This window comes from Mastigoproctus giganteus, chromosome 1 (assembly GCF_048544385.1).
Source record: "Mastigoproctus giganteus isolate SK-2022 chromosome 1, ASM4854438v1, whole genome shotgun sequence".
NCBI classification, from domain to species: domain Eukaryota; kingdom Metazoa; phylum Arthropoda; class Arachnida; order Uropygi; family Thelyphonidae; genus Mastigoproctus; species Mastigoproctus giganteus.
This window is the reverse complement of record NC_143575.1, coordinates 233,970,646-233,998,415: the sequence shown is the minus strand read 5'-3', so window position 1 is coordinate 233,998,415 and position 27,770 is coordinate 233,970,646. Positions and strand designations below refer to the sequence as shown.

The 27,770-nt window shown below is 39.0% G+C and overlaps 1 protein-coding gene and 1 non-coding gene across 2 annotated transcripts in view; one reads left to right on the top strand and one right to left on the bottom strand.

The window, feature by feature from the left end:
* Positions 1–27,770, bottom strand: part of LOC150091612 (photoreceptor-specific nuclear receptor-like) — a 196,000-nt gene that overhangs the window by 24,427 nt on the left and 143,803 nt on the right. The gene's annotated exons all lie outside the window — the stretch shown is intronic.
* On the top strand, positions 591–664 carry TRNAN-GUU (transfer RNA asparagine (anticodon GUU)). Its single transcript has one exon. It is a non-coding gene; the product is annotated as a tRNA-Asn (tRNA).

The following is a 27,770-nucleotide window of genomic DNA, read 5'->3' as shown; positions in this document are numbered from 1 at the left end:
AATCACTTCCACAAAAGAAAAACAGTATTACTATTAAAATGTCATATATTCCAAGGAAGCCACAAAGAAATTCCACAAATAAAGCTATATGTATGCAAATTGCATATGTTGAGAAAGTTTGTTGTCGATCCTCCGTGGCGCGATTGGTAGGTGTATGCGATTAATAACGTAAAGGTTGGTGTTTCGAAGCTACCTGGTAGCGGTAAGTTTTTTTTTTTTTTTTTTTTTTCTGGACCGATTTCTTTTTCATTCTTTGACAACAGTTTCTCAAGGTAATCTGATTTTTGTACATCCTAGCCTTAGATGTAACCGTAGATAACCATTTTATAATTAATAATTACCATAAGATAATTACCATCATCAAAGGAGTGTGACCGTGGTTGTGATTGCATATCATCCTATTTTGGGGAAAAGTTACTTAATGTTATTGCTATCCCTATAGCCCATCTGCTCACTCTTTCATTAAGAACTGGAGAAGAATATTTAGAAATCACTTCGCAGAAGAAAAATAATACTAATATTTGTAAGTCATATAATGCAAGGAAGCCATACATATGCAAAACATATATATTGATTTTTGTATTGTCGAAGCCTCCGTGGCGCAATCGGTTAGCGCGTTCGGCTGTTAACCGAAAGGTTGGTGGTTCGAATCCACCCGGTGGCGGTAGACTTTTTTTTTTGATTGAGTCTGAATAGAATAAGGATGTTACCTAAATTTAAGATCATCATAGCATTAGAATTAAGGACGGATAACCGTCTCACAATTACAATATACCCATCATCAAAGGACTGTAGATGAGGCTCTGACTGCATATCATCGTAGTTTGGAAAAGGTACTTAATTTTATTGCTATCCCCATAGCCCATCTGTTCAGTCTTTCATTAAGAATTGGAGTATCTGTCCTGGTTTAAATATTCCTACATGTCTACTATCAAGAAATATGTTTCGAAATCACTTTCACAAAACTAACAATACTAATATGAATGTGACATAGTCCAAGAAAGCCACAAAGGAATCCATGTGAATGCAAATTGCATGTATTGAGTAAATTTATTACGGAAGCCTCCGTGGCGGTTAGCGCGTTCGGCTGTTCATCGAAAGTTGGTGGTTCGAATCCGCCGACGGTAGATGTTTTTTTTTCCCCCTTCTTTTCTTGGACGGAGTCTGAATAGAGTAAGTGTTGTCAAATTTTGATGTGGTTGTGACTGCATATCATGGTATTTTGAGGAAAAGGTACTTAATGTTAATGCTATTACAAAAAAAAAGAAAAAAAAAAAAAAAGTAGCTATGGGGGGGGGTTCTAACCATTCAGTTAACAGCTGATTGGCATAACCGATTGCGCCACGGAGTCTCCCGCAATCTACATCAATATATGCATAGCCCATCTGCTCAGGACAGATAATGTAGTTTCATTAAATACTGCAGTATCTCTCCTGGTTTAAACATACCTATATATTTTCTAGGAAGAACAATGTTTCGAAATCACTTCCACAGAAGGAAATCAATACATGTAGTAATATTAAAAAGTCTTTTAATAGAAGGAAGTCCCAAAACGCCACAAAGGAAGCCATATATATGCAAATTGTATAGCGACGGATATCAACACAGAAGCTTCCGTGGCGCAATCGGTTAGCGCGTTCGGCTGTTAACCGAAAGATTGGTGGTTGGTGGTTCAAATCCACCCGGTAGCGGTGATTGTTTTTTTTTTTTTTTAGATTTCCATCTTTGATGGAGCCTGAATAGAGTAATCATGTTACATAATTTTTGATCATATCGTTAGATATAAGCGCGTATAACCATCACATAATTATAATATACTCATCATCAAAGGACCGTAGATGGGTTGTGACTGCGTATCGTGTTAATTTGGAGAAAATTTACTTAATGTTATTGCTATTCCCCATAGCTCATCTGCTCAAGACAGATACTCTAGTTCTTTCATTAAAAACAGATACTTGCATTAGGAGAGATACTCGAGTTCTTTCTTAAAGAAATAATGTATTACTGTTTAAACATTGTTATATGTTTTCTATCAAGAACCATGTTTTGAAATCACTTCCACAGATGAAAAACCTACTGATATTAGTCATGTAGTGCAAGGAAGCCACAAAAGGAAATTGATGTAGATTGCGGGAGACTGCGTGGCGCAATTGGTTATGCCAATCAGCTATTAACTGAATGGTTTGAATCCCCCCATAGCTATTTTATTTTATTGTTTTTTGACAGACTCTCAATTGAGTAACAAGGGTACCTAGGTGGTAGATGACTTTCATCAACCGGTGAAATACCACCACTTTGCTTATTGGAGGCTTGAAGTGGTGAAACCCATGTTTAGTCTCTAGAGCAAAGTTTCCGGCATCCCCCTCCCCCCATACTTCTCCTTCAACCCATGCTCGGTACTAAGTACTATAGGTTTTGATACCTTTCGTGTTTGGGGTTTTCATAAAAAAAAAAAAAAAAAAAAAAAAATTTTTACTTCAGAGCCTTACATTTAACCATAGATAACCATCTTATAATTACCGTATGTATATCATCAAAGGACCGTGGGTGTCGTTGTAATTGCATATTATTGTATTTTGAGGAAAATGTACTTAATGTAATTGCCCTAAGCAATTCTATCAAGAAGCACATTTCGAAATCACTTCCACTAAATTATAACAATGCTAATATTAATGTAACAGTCCAAACAAACTACAAAATGCCAGAAAGGAAGCCATTCCTCAATATTTGCAAATTGAGGTATGGCACATATTGAGGTAGTTCGCTGTGGAAGACTCCAATCCACAATCAGTTTGCGCTTCATGTGTTAATCGAAAGGTTGATTGTTCAAATCCGTAGCTTTAGTTTTTTTTTTTTTTTTTTTTTTTTTTTTGAGAGACTCTCAATAGAGTAACAAGGTTACCTGATTTTTGAATATCAGAGCTTTAGATTTTAAGCACAGATATCAATGTCACAATTACAATATTCCCATCATCAAAGATCTGTAGATGTGGTTTTGACTGCATACCGTCGTATTTTGGGGATAAGTTACTAATTGTCATTGCTATCTCCATGGCCCGTCTGTTCACTCTTTCATTAAGACTAATGACTAATTGTCTTTCAATGACTAATTGTCATTGCTATCTCCATGGCCCGTCTGTTCACTCTTTCATTAAGAACTGGAATATCAGTCTTGGTTTAAAGATTCCTATATATTTTCTATCGAGAAGCGCATTTTGAAATTACTTCCCAAAAGAAAAACAGTACTAATATTAATGTCATAAGTGCAAAGAAGCCTCATGTATACACACACTGTGCTGCCACTTTATTAGGTACCCCTACCTAGTAGCGTGTTGAGCCTACTTTAGCCGTCAAAACAGCCTGAATTCTTTAGGCATGGATTGAACAAGATGTTGAAAAACGTTGTGCAGGAATGGGGTACCATGCAGACGGGAGTGTGTCACGCAGTTCCTTGAGATTCAACGGAGGTGTAGGACTGCAGCGAACAGCCCTTTCCAGCTCATCCCAAAGATGTTCAATAGGATTGAAATCCAGGGGACTGAGCGGGCCACTGCAGCAAAGAAAAGTCATAGTCACGTTCCTGGAACCATTCCATAATGATTCGGGCTTTGTGCACCGGCGCATTATCCAGCTGGAAGTAACCATCTGACTGAGGATAAACTGTCAACATGAATGGATGCACTTGGTCAGCAACGATGTTTAGGTACGATGTGGCATTCAGGGTATCATGGGTATCAATGGACTGTACGTGTGCCAAGAAAACATTCCCCACACCATAACACTGCCTCCACCAACTTGCACAGTAGTCGTCAGACATGGATTCATGTTCTTTTCGCCAAATTCTGAGCCTTCCATCAACATGATGCACCAGGGACTTCGACTCGTCAGACCATGCAACTGTTTTCCAATCCTCGATAGTCCAGTGCTGGTGTTGCTGTGCCCATAGGAGGCATGCTCTCTTTGTTTTTCATTGATAACAAAGGTATCCGATGTGGCCGTCGGCTGTTGTAGCCCATTCCCGACAAAGTGCGACTAGTGGTCCGTTGCGATATTTTGTTCTGTGCACCAAGGTTGTATTCTGACGTGATGTGCGACATTGTGGCCCGTCTCTTTGCTTGCACAATTGTCCTCCTCTGACCTCTCTCATCAACAAGCGATTTTCTTCTATAGGAGAGCCGTTTAGAAGATGTTTTCTGTTCGTTGCACCATTCTCGATACACCCGTGAAAAGTTCAGAAGAAGTGCCATTTCAGAGGTGCTTTGTCCAGCACATCTTGCACCCATTATCATGCCACATTCGAAGTCCGTTAGATCACTCCTTTTCCCCATTCTTTCTACGGTTTGTACGCTTAACTGATACTAGAAAGGTTGTTCTACTGCATTTATATTCACAACTGTGGTCATGTGACTTGCAACGTTGTGGGACAAACCATTTGTGTGCACAGCAGAAGTGTACCTAATAAAGTGGCAGCACAGTGCATTTTGATGTCTGTCATCGTGGAATCCTCCGTGGTGTAATAGCTTCTATGGTCAATTTGCCTGTTTTACTGGACGAAAAAACCCCAGTTACTGGGGAGAAAAACCTTGCTATCTACGCCTGAGACCGACTAACTCAGCCACGGAGTGAAAAAAGCCCATTAAAGTTCCTCGCGTCATCGACGGGATTCGAACCCAGGCCTTTTCCACCCGGTGTGGGGAGGACGGTGACGATTCAGAACTGGACAAAGGCGAAGAAATGTTCCTTGAATCTATTTAAGCTATCAACTTCTACAACAACAGATGGAAGCTTGTTCCAGCAATCAACCACCCGCTGCCTAAAGGCAAAATTCCTCACATCTATCCTACAACTGTCTTTCTTTAATATTAATTTATGCCCTCTCAGGCTATTATTCTGAGCAAGAGGAAGAATCCCATTAGCATTGAGCATGTTCAACCCATTCAAGGCCTTATACACCTCAATCAGATCACCTCGCAGGTGACCAGTCTCCAGACACTGTAATTTGCAAAACTTAAGCCTTTCTTCGTAAGAGCAACCCTTTATTCCATTCGCTAATCTTGTTGCCCTTCTCTGTACTCGTTCGAGCAGCTCTATATCTTTCTTAAAATGAGGCCTCCAGACCTGTATACGGTACTCAAGGTGTGGCCTGACCATTGCCTTATACAAGGGGGTAATTATTCCTGCTAGAAAAATTTCTGTATATCATTGATGGGCCCCTCACTTTAAAACTTTCAAGGTTATCGACCCTGTCCTTTAAGCTCTCATTTAGGCTCATAACAACGCTGAGTGGGCCCCTGATTTCCTCGCACTCCTTACATCACGCACACACAACGACATTCCCCTTGGCAATATCATGTCCCGTTCCTGATTGTCCACAAACATCAAACAAGCAGTACATTTCAAAAGGCTGTGATTCAGAGGAGAACCGCCCTCCCTCAGTCTCCCCTTAGCCACACACTCCCAATCTTCATTAATTAAATAGGTGCCCGAACATGTTCTTTGCCTCCGGGCCCGAAAAAGGGTAGCTACGCTAGTGTGTATATATATATTATCGAGTATTATCTCCGAGTTACGTTATATGACTTTCGTATCTCCTATCAAATTATATGTATTAATTTATAATGTTACGTTTGTAAAATCTAGGTCGTTATATGTGTTTAGTTAAAAGAATAAAATCTAAATTTACAATGAAATTTAATAAAATTAATAAATTTTACTGATTAATTGATAATACTATACTATACTAAGCTAACATATTTCTAATACAGTGCTACGTTTCGCTATGTAGTTTTACGTTAAACCTTAGCATGGTCTTCTTCTTCAGCATGGTCCTATATTTGTCTAATAAATCGTCAGATCGTGCGTACCCCTTGAAATCTAACAATCTGTTGGTGACATCATTAATTGGTGCTCCCGGCAGACATTCCCTGGTTCTAGTCCATCTGTCCTTATTACAAAAAAAATTTCCCGTTTCTCTGACAATGGAGTCTTCAAATAGAACTAAGTCCTTTTGAACCAGAGCAGCTTGCTTGGTTATTTGGTTATTCTGCTCTGAGGGCCCGAATCGGGAGTGCATCATTTGGTAGGTTACTAGAAACTTGAGTCACTGACGATCCGCCAGTTACATTATTCTCGAGGGCAAGCACTGGTTTTTTTTTCAGTGACTTAACAAGTTTTCCTCTAGCAATGCACCAAATTTTAACTTTAGATCGGTGCACTCTGTACAACGGTGACAAAGAAAAGAATCGCCAGGTGAGATATTATTATCCACTAAATCGACCATGGAATACATGCAAACAATAAAATCATCATTAACCCGGAAATAGCCATTGGCTATTTCTGAATGAGTCATATACCCTCTGACGACGTGTTCAAGGTGGATCTTGTCACAACCATTGTTAAATTTACTAAATAACACAGAAAGTAAAAATTATAATTATAATTTTTTAAAAAAAAAATTACAAACTATTACAGGGAAAAATACTTATATCAAAATAAACTTAATAATATATTAAATAAATTATTTAAATGCCACTATCTGATCTCTCAATACTAATCTGATTCTCTCTAATCACTTTTATTGTTAAATACAGTTTATACATATAGTTAAAATAATACGATATGTTGTGCCGATAACATCCTTTGGTACAATTTGTCCAGAATGACTTAGTACAATTTGTCCAGAATGACTTAGTACAATATCCAGCAGTAGTCTGCCAACGTACTTCATTTCAGAAATCTTGGCAGCTATTTTTCCTTGACTTGAATGTCTTAAGGGAATGTTTCTCCTTACTCATCTGTCGCAGTGCCAATGTTTTTGAAAAAGGTCTAAATGAATATAAGAAATAAAGTTTCAACGGCATACAATATCTCATTTCTTTATATGCGGAGGACCCGTGGTTAGCCAAAATAAACCGATTCGGGAAATAAAGTTTCCCCAAAGCCTTTTTAAAAAGCCCACCATACTTTTAATTCAATGCATTAATTTTTTTTTTAAGATTTCATCCTGAAGCTCTCATTAAGACCTACGAAGATTCCCTCTTTCACTCTCACGGCACTGATATTTTGAGTTTCTCATTGAAGTAATGAAATCCTCCCGAATTCATCTTTTGCTATCACAAAACTCTTCATTAGGCCAAGTTTAATGTGGAGAAGGAAAATCTTCATTAGATCTACAAATGGAACATGCTGCACATTCGTTCCTGGCTCATATGTGCTCCTTAGGTATCAATCATGTCTGATGTGATAGTCTGCAGTAGAACAGCTGTCCCATAGGAAACAACAATATTTTGTAAACCTTCCTTGCATGTCCATTAACATACCAATGATTTTTATATAACCGCAAATATTCCATTGAAGAGTACTCTATTGAATTTCTTCGAATACTGTCTTGTTATAATATGTCTCTTTTGGTGGAATAGAATTTATTTTTTATTTATTTATTATATGAAGCAGAACTGAATGTTTAGTATCAAACGGCACCAGGAGTTCCCCCCATATCCGCGCAGAACAGATGAACAGAGTGGGCAATGGGGATGGACGTTTTATGTTCCCATTATGCAAGAGAACAGCTTTTAAACTTCGCTGTGAGGAGTGAATTAAGAGGTGCCATTGAGATTTAATGTGTACTTGTGACAATTCACTAAAAACTCCATTGATATGATGGCAGTAGCAGAGCCGACCGTTTGCTGTAAAGAATGTCTAAAACTTCGTTTGTTTTTCAGTGGTGAGACATTTTGGCATTCTTTTTAAGCAATTTCTGCTTTATTCTCGAGGCGAGAATTTCGGCTTAACTTTGAAGAGGGCTAGATCTTTAATGAGATTATTCAACTCATCTGGGTAAACATCTCTGGCTCCGATGTCTTTTCCTCGAGTGTGTACTTGGGGTTGGCTGAAGTTCTTGGGTCTCTGCCAATCGCACCTTCATGGAATTCTATTTTGTTTTCTAAAGAATTTAGTCCATGCTGTGGAGGTGTCGTCATAAGGGATTGGTCTCATCGCTGAACCCGAATTTGAATGAACAATCTTGTACTTATTCTTTGCTGAGAATCCAATTACATTTACAATATAAAATAACAATTACCATCATGGTCTTATAGCTCTTTCCTTATCATGGGTATGAGAAATGGCATCGACTTATCTTTTTCTTCATCCAGTCATGTAATCCTTTCGAACGAACGGTACAAGTAACATGGGGTGTCCACATCTTATTCTGGTCACCTAGAGAACAGCCAAAATATAACTGGTAAATTTTCCAAATATTCGTTATGGTTGTATGCCGTTGTCATTTGGTTAGGAAAGAACAGCGGGTATCCAAGAATTTATGAGGGTGATTTTTACAATTTCAATGAAGATGAATGTGTTTCAGTAATTCACCGGATCTTACCTTGAAACAATTTATAATCAAATAAATTATAAAATGAAAATAATATATACATTCAGTGATTACTGAATTATTATCGCCTACCTAATATCGTGTTGGACCACCGTTCACATGGATAACAATCGCTATTCGCCTAGGCATTGACTCCACTAGATGTCTGAAGACGACCATAGGAATCTGCAGCGATGCTGCCTGCAAGGCTTTCCACAGTGTACGAATAGATGACGGTTGCGTATTCATACACTCCACTTCCCGTTCGAAAACATCCCACAGGTGTTGAAAAGGATCAAGGTCAGAATAATTTGGAGGACGATCAAGATGGATGATATCTTCACTGTGTTCTTCGAACTACTCGCGCACAGGGCGAGCCCAATGACACAGCGCATTATCGTCTTAGAAGATCCCGTTTCTGTTGGGAAAAAATGCAACATGGCAAGGGTGCACATGGTCTCCTATAGGCTGCCGTTAGACCGCATCAGTGAAACGTTAGTCCATATGCACCACGGGTTCTAGTTCTTGCCTGTAAAATGTGCCCATATTAAGCAACTACCGCCACCTGTCTGGATAGTGGACACCATGCACGATGGGTCCATGAACTTGTGTTGCTTGCGCCACAATTTCACGTCGAAGGCGTCCTTCGGCGTGTTGCACCAGGTATCTGGACTCACTCGCACACTCCAACCAGCACACTCGTTTCTAGTCCTCCAGTGTTCAACAAGCGTATCGTTGATCGTATTATCGATCATTGATTGTATCAGAATATTAGTTGACGATGATCAGCGGGTGTCTCTTGAGTCATCTGCTGTGGAACCCCAAACGTCTGAGAGCGCGGTGCATCGTAATTTGAGATAGTGTTCCTGCATTCCTGCACCGTACTGCGATGTCAGTTTTCGCGAAATGACCTGCCGTTGAGCACGTACAACGCTCTGCATCCTTCGCTTACCACGATCATCTACCTTGCGTAATCCTTTACAGTTTTGTCTGCGGGAGGTGGTTTGACTCGTTCGATACCATTCTCTGTACATCTTAACCACAGTGGGCCGTGAACAACCAAAAAAAGACGTGCCGTTTCCGATATGAAAGCACCCGATGTACGAGCTCCCACAATTATGCCTTTTTGAAACTCAGTGATGTCTTAAGTACGTCCCATAACTGCTACTTTACCACTTTGACTCGCAAGACCAGATGCAAATCACCACTGCTGTAGTGTACGAAGCTGTTTGGCGTTTTATACTGCGAGCGATACGGCATAGTTCATTATGGATGGGGTGGTCACAATTCAGTGATCACTGAGTATATATATTCAAACAATTGCATAAATATGAATGCATACACAATAGTAATAAATAATAATTATATTCATGTAGGTTGGTGAATAGGTTGTGAATGGTGTAATCGGTCTCATCACAAAAATTAGACATGCTAGAGAAAAACCGAAAACATATATAGAATCAGCTACCAAAGATCTAATCCACATATCTTTTTCCCCATGAAAACTGCTTTTTGACGTGTATTATAAGTCATGAGCCCAATTAAATTCCATATCAAAAAAGTTTTGGATTCTGCGGTAGTAGAAAGTTTGACTTCTTACTTTAATACTGCACTGTATTTGATGCTTCTCAAGGCCGATTTTCGGCTCGGTGCTCCGTGCTTACAAACTTGTATCAGTTTTAGCTGCATATCTCGACTTAGTTGGACGAATATTTCCAGGTGGACGTTATCACACCAATCTGAGTCGAGCATTCCACTCACTATCGCATAAATATTTAAAAAGAAAAGGTAAAAATTTATGGAATATGAGAACCTATGCTTAATTTTCGAAAGTTTGCGTTTTCTCTGTAGTATATATATTTTTCATAAATAAGAAAATAAAAAACTTTCTTTTTGCGTATTTGGTTGATAGATTTATTTCAGTCTAGTATTTGAAAAGCTTTGCAAAAATAAAAATAAAAAGAGAAAATAAAAAATCATTCCGTCTTGGCGCAGATTGAGTAACCCGTATAAATGATTAACCAATTGTTAGTTAAATTTTGATATTTCTTTTTTTGAAAATCGTTAAGTAACTTTTGATATTTCTTTTTTTGGAAATCGTTAGGTAACTAACATGGTTTAAGAGTTTTGAACATCTTTTGTGATAGGTTATTAACGTTGCCACCAATTGTTTTTAGGCAGCGTCGAATTAAAAATGCTATTGGCCTAGGCACAGCATGATTTTCTCAAAGGAAAATACAAAGGTGATTAAAAAAAAAGTATGTAAATTTTTATACAGTTCAAAGTTATGATCATTAAAAGCATTGATTTCATGCTACTAATTTAACATCTGGTTTTATTATTATATACGTTGTATGGACAATTTAAAAATTTTCCTTGCATTGCGTGAGTAATTAATAAAGATGGTTTCTCCACCCACAAGACTACGGTTACAAGGTTGCAACGTAACAATTCAATCAATCAATTCTTCTATTGATTTCTGAAAGATTAAACTTTCAGAAATCAATAGAATAATGACGTAGCAGTATGGTGAAGGTATTTTGAATATACCTCTGCCATGTATTCAGGGCTGGGAATGGACAAGAGTGCAGTGGAACGCAACATGCATAGAAAATGTCATGTACATATTTGATTATTAAAAATAAGTTACTTTATTAATGAGTGGTCGGTTTCGTCAAATTTTTCATTTCGATCCGTCAATACTTTCTCAAACTTGACGAATACTTTACAAATATGTTTGAAAACTATCAAATAATACCACAAGATTTACTACATAAAGGAGTTTTATTGAAACCCGCTATTGCTAGGCTAAATGTGACCCTAAATGCATTGACATTCACCACCTTAACTGATTCTTAGAAAATGTTTTAACGCGCAGGGTATTGTACACATTACTTTGAATCTCTATTATTGTGGATAAATCATATCTCAGGAGAGACTGCCATATACTCTGGAACATTTTCAGATCTTCAGTTCGGTGGCTACACGTGATGAAAAAAAGGCATGCATTCAATGATTATATTAAAACTTTCATCGATCGTCAGATAAGTGGCAACAATGCGTTAATGCGGAAATATGAAATAACAATCCAAATATAACAAAAATATGCCCTTGGAGGAGTTAAATTAAGAACACTACAGGAAGAACAAGATGTGGTTATTTACGATATAAGCAGAAATTAAGTTCTCTGTTTAGGAGAATGCATAGTGTCATGTCAACGATTTTTTGACCAATTGATTATATAGATGCGAAGGTTATAGTACCATAGTATATGGAAATTTTGAGACCACACTTGAAATACCGTATACAGTTTCTTGAAAAGGTACGAACACGGGCACCTCATAAGACTTTGATAACTACTGTAGTTGGATCTTGATGTTTATAAGACTCAGAGAGGACGATAAAATGAATGAAGGTGAAATTTTCACGGTATTAAATAACTCCATACCCTAGGAGCATAAATTCAAACTAAGGGGGAAGAATTATAGACTGGACTGATCAAGTTGAAAGATGCTGCAGCAAGCAACACCACGCAGTCTAAAAATATATCAATAAATGAATTATAGGACGGTTTAAATTTGACGAGATGCTTGAAACTGTTTTGAAATCATTTAACTCATTCTGAGTCATTCTTGCCCTTGCTAGCAGGGCCTCGGGTATGGGACCTACTAGTCCGTACTGTGCTATTTTTAATGTTGTCATTTTCTCTGTTTGGTTTACTGGTTATGCATTCAACCAAGTAACTTATAACGCGGCACAGTCTTTTTCCTGGAATAATATAGAATAAAAAAGAAACATAATTCATCCACCACCGGGTGAATTCGAACCACCAACCTTTCGGCTAAGAACCAATGCACTAACCAATTGGAGCACGAAGGCGTGTTTAAAGCGTAATCTCAATTGATACATTTTTTTATAGACCAAAAATATATTAAAAATACTGCCGATTCAATTGAAAAGAGTGGGCAGACTAGGCAACAAAAACTCTTGCAAAATACAGATAATTCTTACGGTTCTTTTAAAACATCATATTTCTTAAAAGTCTCACAATTTTTAGTGCGCGTGGTACCTACTTATGAATGATACAAAGATAATTCAAAAACGAATAAAAAGAGTTTATTTGCAAATATCTGGATGCTACATCCGTTACTTTATCCAGTGTTCTGAACTTGAGGAGAGGTTCAATTTCTTTTTTTTGGAAATCGAATACGATCACTTGGAAAGACGTTGCACCTAATGACAATAACACAACAGTTAAAAAAAATGCCTTTAAAACGGTAGGTTTTAGAACCGTCAGAGTTTGACAATATGCTCGAAATTGTTTTGGAATTGGGTGGTATTGCATTTTTTTCTCCTATTTGCTATTTCCTGAGGTCCTCAAACTGCATGAATTAGTTATTTCTTTAATTTGCATGATGACATTAATCTTGTAATTTTCCCTGTTTGGTTTACTGGCGAATATAATCGCGCGTTGCACCACGTAACCCATTATGCAGCTAAACAATTTTTCTGGAATACTATGGAATGTGGACATGTGTTTTTGTAAAGGGCTTCTGAATCTCAGCCATTCACGCAGCTGGAGGTGGACACAGCTGTCCTAAAAATTAACAACTCTGGTTGTCCGGGCCTCGACCTTCATGAGGGCATCTTTATCAAACAATTCCACAAGCTACGTCCAACGGTTCTTCCGACTCTATTCAACAAATGTCTGAATGAAAGCACATTCCCTGTTATCTGGAAGACAGCTCTTCTTAAACTAATTCCTAAACCTTCAAACACCCAAAGTGGCAAGTCCTTCCGTCCTATTGCTCTGTTATCGCATTTGGCCAAAACACTTGAAAGGCTGATTGCTATAAGACTCACTTCACTGTTCACGAACACCTCTCTTGTATCAGACGATCAATATGGTTTCCGAACTGGACGAGGAACTGAAGAAGCAGTCGTTGAATTCCTTTCTCGAGTTAACTCTGCAAATACTAAATACGTTCTTGCTATTTTTGTTGATTTTTCTGCGGCGTTTGATCTGTTATGGTGGTCTAGTTTGTTTGCTCGCTTACGTGCGGCTGATTGTCCTCTTCCTCTCTATAACCTTTTAAAAAGTTATTTTGAAAACCGTACAGTTTCTGTTATTTCTGGATCTAACTCCATCTCCCGCTCTGTCACTAGGGGCTGCCCCCAAGGCTCTGTTCTTGGACCACTTGTCTGGAACATCGTTCTTGACGAATGGCTCCTTAAAACTATTCCCTATACTTCCAAACTGGCTTATGCAGACGATCTCACCCTGCTGATCCAGGGCAATTCCCGTGCCTCCCTTGAAAGTACTGCCAACCTAGTCATGTCAGATCTCTCTCAATGGTCAACCACAAATAAATTATCCATATCCTCCACGAAAACTAAAATGATGCTGGTTAAGGGTTCGCTTAATATTTCACGGCCACCTGTTGTAAAACTTCAAAACAAATCACTTTCCATGGTTTCTTCTCTAAAATTTCTTGGTCTGACCATTGATAGTAAACTTACGTTTACTAAACACTTGGAAGATCTCTCAGAGAAAGTCAAAAAACTTACCTTCTCACTTCTGCGTCTCTCTAAACAATCTTGGGGTCTCAATTCTCGTTCTTTACGATTATATTACAAAGCTGTGTTTCTACCAATTTGTTCCTATGGCGCGGCCGCCTGGTTCTGGCATGTTAAGAAGGTTTCAGTACGGACCAAACTTCACAGCATTCAACGTAAAATGCTTTTGGCAATGTGCAGGGCCTGTAGGACTGTGTCTACTCCTGCTTTGCAGGTCCTTAACGGCTGTCTGCCCCTCGATCTCTTTCTTATGTACAGAGGCCTGTGCTTCTACATTAGGCACGCTATCCCTGTCACCTTTCTTGGCATTACCATCGATGTCACTGTGGATCCCAAGGCAGAGAAAAGACGTTGTTGGAATATTTTGATGCAGAGCTGGCAAGACAGATGGTCCGCTACCTCTAAGGGTCTTGTTACTTTAAAATTCATCCCTAACGTCACCTTTGCCGCGTTAGAGTCCACTCAGAAATGGTTTCATCCTGGTCTGTACACTCTCTACTTGCTCTCTGGTCATGGCTCCCTTAATGCGAAACTTGCAACTTTCAACCTTGCTGAATCACCTCTCTGTTCTTGTGGTGACCCAGAAGACTGGGAACATATTTTATACCACTGCCATCAGTACCTAGATCTTCGACAGAACCTTCTTCTCTCCACCAGTATCACTGTCCCTGGAAATGAGCCGGACTTCCTAAGCACCACAGAAAATTTCCAGTCCCTGCAAGAATTTGCTCGTCATGCTTTTGATCGCCGGAGATGCCTTCTCACTCAACTACGGAATACCTCCTAGACTTCCTAGTGGAGAACCCTGCTGGCACTGGCTTCTGGCCAGTGCGGGATCAGATATATATCTATACTTTTTCCCTCTCTTTTTTCTTTTCTCTTTTTTTTTTTTTTTTTTTTTTTTCAATTTTATATTTTATTTATTTTTTTATTAATTAATTTATTTAATTTTTTCTACCAAAAATAGTTTTCTAATTTTTATTTATTTTTTATTAATTAATTTATTTAATTTTTTTTCTACCAAAAATAGTTTTCTAATTTTTATTTATTTTTTTTCTATTAAAAATAGTTTTCTAATTTTTTTTTTTAATTATTATTATTTCTATTTTTATTTATTTATTTTTTTTAAATTTATTATATATATATATATACATATATATTTTTTTTTTTTTTCACATTTTATTTGTATTTATTTACTTATTTATTTTTGCTGGTTCCCTGGGATTGGGCTGCCCGATGGACAGATTTTATTATCTAGTTTTTATTATTTTCTTACATATAAGTACTTTATTATTATTATTTATTATTTTATTTTTTTATTATTATTTATTATTTTATTTTTTTATTATTATTATTTTATTTATTTTTTTTATTTTTATTTTTATTTTTTTTTTTTTTTATTGTTTTTGCCCTGATACTAGGGCAGTAAGAGCTGGTAAACCAGAGCGTTTAGAGGGCGGTCGCAATACATGCGTAGTTGTGGCCTACCTCCCCGTGGTGTAGACGGACACTGGGCAGGCTTTCCAGGTGATCGCCTGCCTGGTGACAAAACGGCCAGAAACAACTAAACAACACACACACTGCACGAACATAATTTTACACACATTTCTGGCCTTTTACAGTGCTTTCTGTAATCATCACAGTGTACGAAGGCGGAGATGAATTGACGTTCAGGTGCCGTCCTACATAAGATACTATACATGTCTACATGTCTACATGTAAAGGGCGGCTCATAGTACTATGGAATAATAATAAATAAAAGAAAAACATCAGCCACTGTGTAGATTCGAACCACCAACCTTTTTGTTAGTAACTGAACGCGCTAAACGATTGCGCCACAGAGGCGTCTTTCAACAGCGTTTTTAATTTATACATTTTTTGAGGTAACTAAATTACATTAAAAACTATTGCAGAGTGAAAAATAGAAAAACTGAACAGATTGGGCAACAGATGATTCTTACGGTTCTTTAAAAATATCGTATTTCGTAAAGTGTCACAATTTTTATTGTATGTGTTACCTACTTTATAAAAGGTACAAGAATAATTTAAAATGAATAAAGAGTTTATTTGTAAATCTCCTACAGTTCGGTTACAATCACAGGTTATGAGACTAGTTACTTTATCCAGTGTTCTGAACTTGAGAAGTTCATTCGAATGCGATCAGTTGGAAAGATGTTGCACCGAATGACAAAAAACACAGCTGTTAAAAAATGCCGTTAAATGGCGAATTTAAGAGCGATCTGGATTTCACAATATGCTCCAAACTATTTTGGAATTAATAGGTATTTTATACTTTGAAAATAATTATTTTTGTAATTTTTTTACTATTTACTGTTTTCTATTTCTGTTTTTCCCCCTATTTTTATATTATATACAGGAAAGAATTAATTATTTCTTTAATGTGTGTGATGGTATTAATGTTGTCATTTCCCCTGGTTGGTTTACTGGTGTATGTACTCACGCATTGAATCATGCATTATGCAGGTAAACAATTTTTCTGGAATATTTTATATGTATATAGGTAAAGGCGGCACCCAGAACTTTAGTTCAAATCCGCCACCTGTTACTGTGAAGATACAAACTCTATAAAAAAAAAAAAGACCATACATGTGAGTAATGTCATGTTTGCGTAATAATATTATGATTATGATGGGTATCGGTACGATGCTTGAACGTCACCTTAATTGTATAGTGATTTATACCATTAGCTTAATAAACTATATTATTAATTTCACGTGTTATATGAATGGTATTAATTATAATAATAATCTTATGTTAATGTATTGTTGTGCTGGCCCCTTGCCTAACCAGGTCAGCGACCTGGACAACTGACCCAAGTGCTCGTCCCCACCACGGGAAGGTGGACCAGATTAGTAGCAAGAACTCGTACTGTTTAGGCTAGCGGGGAACCTGCCAAAACTAGATACCCCCAAGCCAGAAGGGGAAGAGAGAGAGAGAGAGAGAGAGACAGCCTACAATTATATACTTACCTCCATATAATAACTTTTATAAAAGGTACAAGAATAACTTTTATAAAAGGTACAAGAATAACTTTTATAAAAGGTACGAGAATTTTCAATTAAGTGAGTACCTTACAGCTTCCTTAAAAGAGAGAGAGAGAGAGAAGACTTCTGTAACTCTAAATATCGTCCAGGTCTGTTTATAAAACGAATCTTCAGACGAGATCGATATATGATTAATCAATGTACAATAAGCAACATATCCCATCAATAAAAAGGGGGTTACACTGTAAAATATGATCCGATAACTTCTTGGCAGTATGAAACTTGTAAAGTAGGTTACACTATTTCACCGTCAAACAACCAAAGTGGCATAACGCAAATCAATCAATATAAGCTAAGAAACTTGTCAATTCATTTAAAACAAATAATAATAGTTAACATGCAAAACTAAAATATAATGCAAAGTATAATAAATCATGTCCATCCAGGCATGCATATATCGTAAAGTACTAAAATAACACAAAGAACTAAATTCAAAACAAGGCACCTGTCAAACCAAGATAATAAAATATAATAAACATAGTAACCTCACGTGGTAACTCCAATTTAGATCTTCCAAGCAGTTACAAGCTATAACCTCAAATTTAATCAAGAAAACATTAGAAGCTGTTGTTGTGACAATAAAGAAGTTACGTAACATCAAAAGCAAAATCCACCGACATCTTTAAGACATTCTAGAACCATTTATTACCATTAATATCTAATAGATAAATGTGTCCTATTTAATACTTCATTTGCAAACTCCTGTAATGCTATTAAGGATTGTTTGACCTGGACAAGTCTTGATTCATGCCCTGTGGCAACTTTCCCAACATTATGAATTAATATCTCTCTAAGATCTCTGTAGAGAATACAATCGAAAACAATATGGTTCCAGGTTTCTGGACCCCACATTGACATAAGTCTGTGTGAGACAATATAAAGTTTAGATTTTAAACTGAAAAAATTTTGCATTTTTTGACCCGTGTCTCGTAAGAATATAAAATAAATATAACCCCTTAGAAAACCATCTCTGGTTCTTTTTATCCATTAGAAACGTCACTGCAACGATAAATATTTTAGTAATTAAACCTGTAATAATAATGGTAGTATCCTATCTGCTTTGCCAAACATGTATCAATTCATTATAGCATCTCACTTTTTTCTTTTTTAATATCAGCTTCAGTGTTAACAGTAATTCCAAAAATTTCTGCTGATATGTTTCCGAATACAATAATGTAACCCGGTGAAAGCCGCTATGAAATCAAGAGGCATGGTTCCCGCAAGAATCTGCAACACATTGTTGACACTGTTCTACAATCCTCAACATAATCAAAAGCATAATCCTCTGAATAGGAATTAGGTTAGGTTTGAATCTGACAGTATCCACTCTACGAAATCATGCTCCAGAAGGTTATGTGGCCAGAAGGAGGTATATTGCCATGTAATCACGCATTGAATCACGTAACTCATTATGCAACTAAACAATTTTCCTGAAATACTATAGGATAATAAAATAATAATAAAAAAAAAAAGCTTCCGCCACCGGGGTGAATCGAACCACCAACCAACCTTTCGGTTAACAACCCAACGCGCTAACCGATTGCGCCACGGAGGCTTCTTCTAGCATCTTTCTCAATCATCTATTCTTTTTAATATATCTTAAAATAAAAACAAGCTTTTTACTTTTTCCTTCTTTTCGCAGTCGGTTAGCATTCGGCAAATTGCTAACTGACTTCGAAATTGCTAATTACGGTGAAATTGAAAACTGACTGCGCCACGGAGACATAAAATTCTCTAAAATAACTGTCTATTGCAGAGTGAAGTCAAAACATTTGGCAGATTAAACAGGATCATAAACTTGATTATGATTTAACGAACTTCGGCTCGCGTTCTATTCTGTGCCCGAAAAACGTGGCGAGACCTGTATATGTGTAAACCTTTTTTTTTTTTTTAGGTCCTAGCCACTGAAATCCCAGGAAACTAGGTGTCAGGACCTGCCAAAGCAATTTGTTGTGATACTGGATACACCCGACTAGCCTCCACGTGGCGAGGTATGGGCAACGTCGGGCCCCACTAGGGACCTGGCGACCAATAATCCGGACAAACAATGGGCACAACATATCACACTGCATAGACATGGTCCACACTCTTTTAAGTCTCTGGCTTCACAGTGTACTGTCCTCGATACAGCGAAACACACGCGGAGAAGGGAGAAATCCCAGGTGCCGTCTGACACGAACATACCTTATATTCCTCTGACCTTTTAGCCGTTGGGCCCCTAATGAGATCCCCCCCATTGCCCACACTTTTCCCCGAGGAGGCAGGTCAGGCAGTAGAGGGATCGCTTATTTACTCTGGCAGGCCCTGCCACCTAGTTTCCGAAGATTTCAGTGGCGAGGGCCTATAAAAAAAAATAATAATAATTTTTATTTTATTTATTTTTTTAGCGTTGTAAGTTAAGTTGAAGTCGAATTAGAGTTTAAGTTAATGTAATAGAGGGAAATTTAGACATTAGTTAAGTTAAGTTTAGGTAAGGGGCGTACGCGGTAAGTTTGATAGGTTGGAGTAAGGGAAAAGACTGAATTCTTCTGGGGGAATAGGTAGAAATATGGGCGCGATAGGGAATGTCAGTGAGGACGAGCCCAACTAGAAGAAAGAGGGGGAGGCATAGTGTGGCATAGTGTTTTGTAGAAGGCGCCACCGGTGGTTTCCCACATCTGTGCCATGGTACTTTGTGAAGAATTACAGAATCTCTGTAAAAGCCAGAAAAAGTGTAATGTCTGGTTTGTGACAGAGTAGTGCTATGCTCTGTTCTGTCTCTAGCTGCTTGGCCGCAGGCCCCTAAGGGAACCCCACGTTGCCCGCCACCACCACTGGGAGGTGAGCCAGGCTGCCCATTATACTCTGGCTGGCCTCCGCCCTGTGTAATTGTCAATGGCATAGTGCCTGTAGATCCTGCACCTAGATCGGTGCCAGCAGTATATCCTACCCATTTCGGGTTTGCAATTACTTTTAAATCCCGCACTCCGAGGAGTGCCAGCATCCCGCAACTTGGATGGTGCCTGCAATAAATCCTACCCTATTCAGGTTAGCATGGTCATGTCTGTGTTGTCCTGGGGGAATGGAGAGTTATCCCACGCCGGTCCGGTTTAGTTCTTGGGCTCTGAATTCTGCAATCTTAGCTCGCCTAAGTGCAAATGTTTCCTGCGCGTAGGTGGTTAATACCCTATAGGTAGCTTCATCGAGTAGCAGAGTGAATTCTTGATTGAGCAGGTTTCTCTGTATTGTGGTGAGGAATTTAAGCCTAATGTTGTCGTAGCTGGGGCACTCATACATGAGGTGCCCCCTTGACTCCTCTTAGCCGCAGTGGCAACGTGGGTCATTCTCGATTCACTAGCTGTCAGTTTTTGTTGGAAGGATCCATGGCCGGTGATGATAAAGGTCACATGGAGGCTAGGCGAAAACCAGGGTGGAGGTTCTGGGTGAGTTGAACTTATAGATGGAAGGAATCGTTTTATGATGGCCCCTTTTCTTGTGTTGTCCCAGCCATGTTGCCATATCTCTTGTAGATGTTGTTATCCGTTGTCTTTCCTGCCTGGTACCGTTTGTGGTGTCAAGTTGAAAATTAAGCAGTTGGGTTGGAACTCCCTTCCTTAGATGATAAAAAAGCCCTCTTTTAACCACTTCTAAGTATAGTGGCTGGCATCCAGTTAATACCTGCAGAGCAGGGGTGCTGACAGTGCGGCACGCCCTGCAAATTGAAAGGAGCATGAACTTCTGGATTGAATCCAGCTTACGTTTGTTTCTTGCTAGGATGGCTTTTCGGTACCAGATGAAGGCATCATAACACACGATTGCCACGTATACCGCTTGGTATATGAGAGTAAGAGCCTTGTGTTTCAGCCCCCAGTCTGCCCTGCTGACCCGCCTGATCATAGTACTGTACCTTTGAATTTTGTTGGCTAGATACTTTAGGTGGTGGTCGAAGGTAAGCCCAGAGTCTAAGAAAATACTTAGGAGCTTGAATTCAGTATGCAGTCGTATGGGTGTAAAGTTTAATTTTATTGTAGACGGTCTTGTGATTTGTAGCCTCCCTTTAAGGAGTATGGAGTTTGTTTTCTCTCCTGAAATGGTAAGGTTGTGCAGGGCTGCCCAGTTCTGGAGTTTCACAAGTGCTGCATTTGCCATTGTCTCCAGGCTCGCCCTGGTATTAGCACATACTAAAAGGACCAGATCATCCGCGAAGGCCAATGGCTCAACTCCCCTCAGGTCCATGCCCAGGAACTTGTCCAGGACAATAGACCAGAGGAACGGGCCAAGCACAGAGCCCTGCGGACAGCCTCGGTCGATGTACCTAGTCACACTCTGGAATCTGTTGGTAAATTGGACTTTTCTAACAGTTAGATATGACCTTAAGCTGTTGTACAGGTTGTTGGAAACATTTGATTGGCGAAGCCTCCGAAGAACAATGGGCCACCATAGTCGATCAAAGGCTCCAGCGAAGTCTGCCATGATTGCAAGGGAACACTTAAAGGCTGTGTGGGTTGCTTGAGTGATTAATCTGTTGATGGCATCTTCTGTGCTGCAACCTGCTTTGAATCTAAATTGCTTGTCACTTGGAAGTTTTTGTTCTTCATATCTGGCGGTTAAGCGAAATAGAAGCAGGCGTTCTTGTAACTTGGCCATTACAGAGAGCAAGGCAATCGGGCGGTAGGAGGTTGGAATTTGTGGTGGCTTGTCGGGATTTTTCAATATAAATTTCAGGGTTGCCGTTTTACCAGGATGTTGGAAAGGTGCCATATGTCAAACACCTATTTAGAAGGTTTAGAAGAGTAACAGGATATGATTCCTGCAAATTTTTTAATCACATCCACTTCCAGCAGATCTGCACCAGGTGTTTTTCCTTCTTTCATTTTGTTTATTGCCAAGTCCATCTCAATGTTAGTATAGGGGGATTCCACAGAGGCAGGATGATAATTGTGATTATCATCTACTATTTCTTGTTGTTGTTGAGTCATAGCTGCAGCTTCAATGGGATAAATTGTCTAGAATATTGTTAATGCTATCCTTCCAGGTGTAAGTAGAGGAGCCATCCATCTTTAGTGTCGTGTCGAGCACCTCTCCTCGCGGCAGCTTGTTTGTTACGATCCTGAAAACGATGCCCCAGGGGTTCTTATTCCTAGAAGTCGATACCAGGGTTTGCCACGTTTGCTTTTTACTTTTACGTATTTGCTTTGTGTATTAATTTCTGACAATGCGGTAAGCCTCCCTGGCGGCATCTACCTCATGGGGTGATCGAGCCTGCTGGAACATTTTTCTTGCATGGTGGACTCTTCTTCTGAGATCCTGTAGTTGGGGATTCCACCAGGGAACTGCATATCGGTAGGGCCTTCTGCGTGGGATGGAGAGATCATATGCAGATCTTATGGCAGTAGTAATAATCCATACGCAATCGTCTGAAGAGAGTGCTTCAGGGAGTCTTCTTGTTAGCTCAGTCCGAAAGCGTTGCCAGTCTGCCTTTTTTGAATTATATCGTATCACATCTCGTGGGATCGGAGGGGTCCGTTCCACAGAGCGAACCAGAGAAAATGATATCGCTCTGTGGTCCGACGTGGTCCAGGCTTCTTGTACAGTCCATTTGCCTAGTTTGTTGGCAATGTGTGGGTGGCTGCTGTAACATCTATGGTGCTCTCCCAAAGGGGGCCGCTGTAAGTTGGAAGTTGATCTGGGCGGTTTATTACTTGGAGGCCTGTGGCTAGAAAGGATTCTTCTAGTTTTGCACCATTTCTTTGTGCCGATCTGTTAGGACTGCGACTGTGCCAGAGCAGAGATCTGCAGTTTGCATCCATGGCTATTAGTAGTCGTCCCACCGGGAGAGTCTGAACAGCCGTCTGAAGAGGTGAAGGCAGGGGAAGAGACAGAATCCCTCTCCTCCAGATCGCCAAATGGCGTGTCGGCAGCGGAGCTGCGATATATCTTCGTTGGTGATTGCTGTCAGGTCCATGTGAGTGGAGAATCCGGTAGGAAGGTCAAACATGGGACGTAAGTCCCGTCTGTGGTAATGGTCACTTCATTTTGGCAGTCCGGTGGACAAGGGCCCTAAGGGGTTGGTTCCTATGACAAGGTACGTCTCTATACCCAGTTTTCTTACTTCCTAAGTAGGGTTTTGTGTCTCTGGAATAAGTCCCTGGCAAAGGAGGTGAAGGCTGAGTGTCTTCCACAATGTCTAGAACATGGTGTTCCATGTTCTTGGAGAGGTAATGGATTCTCGTTATGAGGATTCATCTGAGGTCTTCATAGATGTCGCAGTGGGATGTAAGTCCCGTCTGTGGTAATGGTCACTTCATTTTGGCAGTCCGGTGGACAAGGGCCCTAAGGGGTTGGTTCCTATGACAAGGTACGTCTCTATACCCAGTTTTCTTACTTCCTAAGTAGGGTTTTGTGTCTCTGGAATAAGTCCCTGGCAAAGGAGGTGAAGGCTGAGTAGTCTTCCACAATGTCTAGAACATGGTGTTCCATGTTCTTGGAGAGGTAATGGATTCTCGTTATGAGGATTCATCTGAGGTCTTCATAGATGTCGCAGTGGTAGAGAAAATGCTCTCAAATCTCAGCGGAACCACAGCGACAGTTTGGATCCGCCACAATCCTGAACTCGGCCAGCTTTGCTCTGAAAGACTCATGCCCGGTGAAAATAAAGGAGGCATTGAGTCCCGGGGAGAACCATGTAGGAAGCGCCGGGTAGATACTTGAAATTTCTGGGATGAATTTTTTGGTGATGGATCCCTTTGTAGTTTTATCCCATCTCTGCTGCCAGGGCCTTTGGAGGTGAAGGGTGAGTCGGTTTTTTTCCACTCTAGTGCTGTTTGTGGGATCAGTAGTGAAATCAATACAGGTAAGGGATCTACTCTTGGAAAGATTGTACAGTAATCCACTCTTGGCAACTTCAAGGTCCAAGGGTAATGCACCGGCCAGCACCTGTAAAGCATGCGTGCTGAGTGCAGAAAGCTCTAGTGATAGATAGTAGGATGGCACACTGAATTGTTTCTGATTTTCTTTTATTTACTGCAGTTATCGCTTTAGGAAACCAGGCTCCTGCCGATTAGGTGATGATTGGTACAAAGACTGCTTTGTAATAGAGGGACAATGTTCGCCATTTCAAGCCCCAGTCCAGCCGAGAAACTTTGTTAACCATGGAGCTATAGTTCCTTGCTTTTTAATGAAGATGAATGAGGTGCGTGAAGTCGTGCATTCAACCACATAACTCATCATCATGAGGCTCAGAAAATTTCCTGGAATACGATAGAATAAACGGGGGTTATTCGCCACCGGGTGGATTCGAACCACCAACATTTCGGTTAACAGCCGAACGCGCTAACCGATTGTGCCACAGAGACGTCTCTCTCTCTCTCTCTCTCTCTCTCTCTCTCTCTCTCTCTTTTAAATTGACCTAAAATAAATAAAAAATACTGATTCAATTAAAAAAACTGGGCAGACTAGGCAACATAAACTCATTCAAAATACAGATTATTCTTACTGTTCTTTAAAAATATCGTATTTCGTAAATTTTCACAATTTTTATTGCATTTTTCACCTACTTTTTTTTACGAAAAATACAAATATAATTATAAAAGGAATAAAAAGTGAATTTATTTGCAAATCTCATACATCGCTGTTACAATCACGGGATACTAGACCCATTAGTTAATCCAGTGTGCTGAACTTGAATAGGAGTTAAAAAATTTTTGGAAATTTTCTAGGATCAGTTGGAAAGAAGTTATAACTAGAAGACAATAACACAACAATTTAAAAAATATAAGATAGCGGATTTTAGAACGGTTTGTACTGTATTCAGCAATATTCTTGAATATTGCTGTGGATTTGGTGGGTATTTCATATTTTGAAAATAAGTATATTTTTAATATTTTTTCTATTTACTATTTCCTGATAGCTTCTGAATCCACAATATGAATTAGCTATTTCTTTAATGTTCATGGAAGTATTAATATGTTGCCATATTCTCTGTTTGGTTTGCTGCTGCTGCGTATACGCACGCATGCGGCTAACCATCATGCGGCTAAACATTTTCCTGGAACACCATACAAAAGAATTAATAAATAAATTTAAAAAAATCGCCCGCAGCTGGATTCGACCCACTACTCTTTCGGTTAACAGCCGAATGCTCTAACGGATTAGGCCACAGAGGCTTCTTTCAACAGAATTTTCACTTCATGTTTTTTTGTTTTTTTTAATGGATCTAAAATACATTAAAAATACTGCAGATTCAATTGAAAAAAAAAATAATAAAAAACCTGGACAATCTACATAAACGCAAAATAAACGCAATATACATAAACGCAATATACGCAAAATAAAGATGATTCTTACGGTACTTTTAAAATATCGTATTTCTTAAAGTGCCACAATGTTTAGTGCATGTATTACCTACTTATGAAAGATAAAAAGATAATTCAAAAAGGATTAAAATGAGAGTTTATTTGCAAATTTCTTACAGTTCGGTTACAATCACTGTCACATTAAAAGTCCACTCTGCACTTGTGGATATAGCAGTCGTCTACATCCCTCATGTCCCTAATTTACAATTGATAAATAACATAGCAGACTGGCTTCTCAACAAACTACATGTGTCAGCTACCCATATAATATGTGGCGATTTCAATCTTCCACCATAACTCAATAACTTGCTGGACACTATGTTAAATAGGCTGCAGCCAACACTGTTGCAGAATTTGCGTCTTCCAAACTTGTAAGGATCTCATCAAGATCGAAAGCCTGGTGGAACACGAGCCTAATTATCCTGTTTAAATTAAAGCAAACTCTGCACGGGAAATGAAAACTGTCAAATGATACGCATGGCATAATTAACTACTCATTGGCTAGAGCAAGATTTAATAGGGAAAAATCTAAAGCAGTCAATCGCTACGTGAAAGCTACGCTTGGCAAGGGAAAGCTATCCCGGTGTAGGCATAGGAATGACACATATCGGCGAATTAACGGTGAAGCTGGGATGGACCACATCAGTAGATTCTCCAACATACATCATCAGTCACAGGTCGTGGAGGTTGAGTGGGTTCTGTTGGTTGATAATGAGCTGGAGTCTGTTATTATCACAAAAGAAGCACTGATACTGAGCATTAACTCACTCAGGGCCACTAAGACAGCTGGATTCGATCGGGTTGCACATTTCATGATAAAATGTCTCAGCCCATATCTAATTGAACCACTGCAAACTATTTATAACTCAACACTTGATAATAGAATTTTACCTGAAAATAAGTGTGTTGTCATCCCTATACCAAAAATTACAAACCCTAACCTCATGGAGCACCACAGGCCTATATCCACTGCACCCACACTCTTGAAAATACTGGAGAAAGCTCTACTGCCAAAGTTGACGCATCAATTCCTGGCCAGTCAGCCTCAACAATTCATTATGCAATATCTAACAGGTCAACTATAACGAACCTCCTTACAGTGCAAACCACGATACTGAACGCTTTCCAAGCCAGAAATGAAGTTGTAAATAATATATGCTGATATAAAGGCCGCCTTCAATAGTCTCAATGTACATGCCCCACTACGTCTGCTGCAACACGCCTTCCAAGTAAAAGGAAACCTGCTGAAATTTCTGCAGTTCGTACTAACTTGACAATCCATTTATTTGCATACAGTCAGATCCTCCAACGACCAGTTCATGCAGGAGTTGCACAACGTGGCGTCTTATCCAGACTCCTCTTTACCGCAATGATGATCCCGTTCTGAGAAGGCAGAGATGATGTATAGTTACGCAGATGCTATTAAGATTTTAACGATCATCCAACCGTCCTTGTTTAACTGTGCAGTGCGTGACTAGATCAATCATAAGTTTATGGCCCTATTAATATACTTAAGATAAATTTGACTAGCCCTAAATCCACAGAAGACTAATGATCGTGTACTCTCTCAAAAAATCATATACACTCGTACATCCAGAATTAAATGGGACACCTATCCCAATTGTCACAACTCATAGTGATCTGGGAATAATATTTGGCACCAAGCGTATGTTCACGGCGCATGTTGACGTGCTTGTTAAGGGATTAAACTGTCTACTTTGGATAACCAAACAACACCTCTTGCACGTGAAATAAACTGCGACAACCCCAAGATAAATAAGAACAACAGTGAATTCGGCCATATTGTATTGTGCTGAATTGTGGGCGTCAGCCACCCACATTAGGAAAATATATGATACTGAATTAAATACAAAATTAATTCAAAAAAGTTTGACAGTTTTTATAAGTTCAAAGTTATGATCATTAAAAGCATTGATTTCATGTCACTAATTAAACATCTGGTTTGATAAGATTTGATATTATATATGTTGTTGGTGGTTGGTGGGTTTTAGGAGCATCGGCGACTAAAGCCATGTTGCTCCTTGCATATTGGCTGTAAATTGCGTGTGTTCTAAGACCGATTTTCTGTTTGCTGTACGAAAAACCCGAGTTTCCGGGATTAAAAAAAAAAGAAAAAAAAGAAAATCGTGCTGTGTTAAATCCACATTGTGAAAAAAACCCATAAAAATTCCTCCCGTCATCGACGGGATTCGAATTCAGGTCTCTTCCACACATTGTGGGGAGGAGGGCGATCTTATCAATAGTGCTACCCACGAGGGATATATATGTTGTATGGTCAATTTAAAAATTTTCCTTCCATAGCGGAGTAATTTATAAAGATGGTTCCTCCATCCACAAGATTAACATAACAAGGTTACAACGCAGAGTGATTTTCGAACATCTTTTGTGATAGAATACAAAGAT